Source organism: Nicotiana tomentosiformis, chromosome 9 (assembly GCF_000390325.3).
Source record: "Nicotiana tomentosiformis chromosome 9, ASM39032v3, whole genome shotgun sequence".
Lineage (NCBI taxonomy): Eukaryota > Viridiplantae > Streptophyta > Magnoliopsida > Solanales > Solanaceae > Nicotiana > Nicotiana tomentosiformis.
In genome coordinates this window covers 102,270,229-102,274,415 of record NC_090820.1, presented here as the reverse complement: position 1 = coordinate 102,274,415, position 4,187 = coordinate 102,270,229, and the positions used below count along the sequence as shown (strand labels likewise).

Here is a 4,187-nt window from a genome sequence, read left to right as displayed (position 1 = left end):
TGTCTTATGAGTTTACTTTGGGTTTGCAAGAACAAGAGGCCATAAAGAATATGTTGTCAATCGTTGCTGAGGGATGTGTAGTTGGTGAGTATGAAGGCGTGTCTAAAACAAATGGGTCTAAAGGGGAAGGTGATAGTCTACTGGTGGAGGAAAGAGAACTGGTGCCTGTCAAAAATCTGGCACCAAACAGTACTACTGGGGAACTTCCTGAGGGATCTGATCCCTTCACATAAGAGGAGCACTATGCTCCTACTTGGGATGAAACTCCCTATTCTTCTAAAGAACCCCAGGTCAGTACTGATCCCTTTCTCTCTCCTCATTTCTATGTTGAGCCATTGACCATTGTTCCTCCCGAGATGAGATCTCTGTCTGAGGAGGAAAACGAAGGGAGTGAAGATGACTATGACAATGTGGCTCTTGCAAGCTTCATCAGGGCTAGGAGTAGTCAGGAAACTCCCCAAGAGTCAACTTCTAAGAGACATATCACTAGGTTGCAGAAGAAGGAAAAATTGAGTCAGTTTTAAGGAAAAGCAAAAAGGAAAAGAAGAAGAGGAGATTGGTGAAAGATGGAAAGGTTGTAAATGAGAAGGTAGTGCCTCCTGCACTAGTGGTTGATGTTGATGATGAGGTAGAAGAGGAACCTAGTTCCTTGGTTCATAAGTCCTCAAAGAAACTTACTGTTCCAAAGTCCAAAAAGGAGTCATCTGTGAGTGGAATGTACTTGAGCAAGGTTGAGGGTGAAAAGTCTTGTGAGAAAGTAGGTGAGAAATCTGGTAAAGAGTTGGTTGAACAAGTGTCTGAGAAAAAGGTGTCTGAGAAATCTGGTGAGAAAAGAAAAAATGCAAGACAATTAGTGAAAAGGAAGACTAGTGCTAGTGAAGAACCCGGTTCCTCCAAGAGGGCCAAGGTTGGTTCAACCCAGGATGCTGGAAGGGAAAAACTGAGAATCCAAAAGGTACCGTGGGGCCATACATTTGCCCCCGATATTCTGGATATGTAAGGAATGTGTCAATTGGTGGAGATCTATGAATTCAAATAATGGACACATCTGTTCACAACTGACAATCCCAAGGTATATGAGGCAGAAGTGCGTAGCTTTTATGCTGACTTCTTCACAGTTGTGGATGATAACATTTGTCTGAAAGTGAACGATGTTGATTTTGTGATGGACACTAGTGTACTGGAGCCATTTTGGGTGTGTCCACTGATGGGATGTCATCCATTATGTCATCCATTGAGAGGGTCTGCTCTACAAATTTCAGAAACGCCATTGTGAAGGATAAGGCAGTACAACAAGGGGAACGAGTAAACAAGAAGGCCCTCATTCTAGTGTACCAACTGCTGTTCGAAATGGTGAACAAAGTTATTCTCCCACGTGCTGAAAGATGCTCCATTACATCACGAGCAAACTTGGTTCTCATGGAAGCATTGGATGGCTACACCATCATAAACCTGCCTGGTCTTAATTACTATTATGTGCTACTAAAAAAAAAGAATACTCCCATAAGAATATATTAATAGATCGTATGTTTGTTAGCTTTTTAAATTTTTACTAAACATATAATCACTTATCAAAACTCTGCCTACAACTTTAATAAAGTAAGATTGAAATAATATTGTGTAACGAAAAAATCCGAGAAACCCGAAAAAACCAACAAAACCGAACCAATCCAAACCGATATAGTTGGTTTGGTTTGATTTTGATAAAATTCGAACCAACCCGGTCCATGTATATCCCTAATTGCAGGCTAATAATATGTGTGGTATACACATTCATCTGCACTTAGCTAGTAGTAATTATAAAGCAAGATTATGACTTAGTATAGTAAATGATAATACAAAAATATCAAGTTAAACATTTCGTAAAGTAACTTCTAAGAGTAAATGCATAGATTATATCTTATCTAAATTTGTTTTTCTATAGCTTATAAGGACCCTATTAGATATTACTAAAAACTGCTTCGATTAGATATTTGTAGTAGAATAGCATTTCAAAGGGACTGGCTCTTTTCCACTTTTGAGTAAGCATCAAGTATAAAAGTTGAAACAGTCAAAAGTTAAGCATTTTAAATTATGGAATAAATTTCTGTGGAAGTAAATGCATTATCTTATCAAATTTTAATGCCTTACAGGTATGAACCCTATTAGAATAGGAGGGGTTAGGATTTTGAGTTTGTAGGTTTTAAATTTTAGAAATGACAAATGAATTTATGATCATATCAAATGGTGATGTAATTCGGTAATACTTTCTCCAATATCCCATTTTAATTTTCGCTTTAACTCAAAAGAATTGCCTCAAATATTGTCCCATTAGGAATTCAAGACTAAATTTATTATTCCTTCTAGTTTACTTTAATTGATTTTTCAGGTTGTTTTCACGCATATTAAAGAATTTACCTTTTAGCATTAATTAATAATAAAATTGACCATATTAATCTTAATTTGTTCATTCAAAATACTAAAAATACTCCTAGGCTCTTTATTCCAAGGGCAACTTTGAAAAAAAAAGTTAATTTCTTCTTGATATCTGTAAAAATCACATGTTGTGAATCACAAAAAAAGGTCAAAAAGCCAATTAAAGTACACCGGAAGGAGTAGTTGTTTCCGACTATAACCCTTAATATTAAAGAAATAATAGTTCTTTTTAATAATATTGCTCAATTCTCAAAATATATTTAATAGGAGTAACTTAGTAAATGTACCTTGTTTTATTATTTTCATAATGGACGTACAAAGATCTAAAGCGGAATTGTAGCTATGTTAGTTGTGCTTTGTAAAGTTTCTCAATTCGTGATTTATGAAAATATCTGGTTACCCAAAAAAAGAAAGAAAGAGCTAATAAAGCGACAATTAAAATGGGATGGAGGGAATACATATTTAGTTCCAAAAGAGTAAAATAGTATATTATATAATATTTAGAGTCAATATTACAAGCCGAAGTAGTTCGGTAATATGTAATTAGGACTCATAATTTAGACACAGCTAGCCCTAGACTTTCTCTGGGCATTGACACGTGTAATTAATACATTGGATATCACCATCATCACATACGAATCCTTTCAAACTGCAACCAAATTTATTTTTGCAAAAGTAATTACTATCACAAACACATAGGCTTTTGTAGCAAAATGGATCCATCTTATAATCATCTTTACAAATAAATTCACAGTCACTGTCACTGTTGCAATGCACATACACTACATTTCTTGCTTCCACTTCATATAATGTACCTGTTATAATATTCATTCCATTAGTTAGATACATAAGAATTAACCTAAATAGTTGCACACCCAACAATTTAAATTAAAAGTAGCCGGCAGACTAGGGGCGAAGCTAATAGCTATGTGTGACCAAGGATGGTCAACTGAACATCTTTCGCCGAAAAATTATACTGTGCATAAGATAAAATATATTACTTTTTATTGATCAAAAAATAGACTTTGAATATCCTTACATAGCCCACCTTATTGAATTCTCTGCCTTCGACTTTGGCAGACGTATAATATATGTATAATTCATATATAATATACGTATAACTAGTAGCGAAACCAGAATTTTTTTTAAGGGTGTTCAAGCTTGAAGGAAGTGAAAAAAATTTCCCAACAAAGGGTATACAGTATATGTTATATACCTCTAAAACCTAATATTTTATCTATATATATAATGTAAATTTTTTACGAAGAGTGATCAATTGACCACCCTTTTAGACATGTAGCTTCACCTTTGCGTATACTGCGCATGATCACTGTATAATCTATGTATACATGCTATGAAAACTAAATAAAAAATTAGAGAGAGAGATCACTACTTGTGAAAACCAACAAAAGAAGAAGAGAAACAATCGTCTTTGGAGCAGCCATGTGTTGTAGGCTAATCTGTTTTTCGCATTCATCTACATGCACTAGCAATATATAAAGCAAACATTATATTGTGCTTAATTAAGAATATTAATAAATGATAATCCAAAAAGTCAAGTTAAACATTACGTAAAGTAAATTCTAAAGTACTAAATGCATGTAGCATGGTTTTTATTGTTACGAAGGAAAATGTTCCCCTAGGGAAATGTTTTCCTAAAAGGTATTTCTCAAGAAATTAATTGTTTTTTTAACTTATCTTTCCGTATTTAATGAATGAAAAATATTTTTGGATATTTGATTGGTAAGTAAAATAGATTTAACTCTTGTTCC

General features: G+C 34.1%; 1 long non-coding RNA gene across 1 annotated transcript; it reads right to left on the bottom strand.

Annotated features, from left to right (window-relative positions):
* Nucleotides 1-2,876: 2,876 nt before the first annotated feature.
* LOC138899615 (uncharacterized) lies at nt 2,877-3,903 on the bottom strand. Its single transcript, XR_011411360.1, has 2 exons — nt 3,809-3,903; nt 2,877-3,230 (listed from the first exon to the last, which is right to left on the bottom strand). It is a non-coding gene; the product is annotated as an uncharacterized lncRNA (long non-coding RNA).
* Nucleotides 3,904-4,187: the final 284 nt, after the last annotated feature.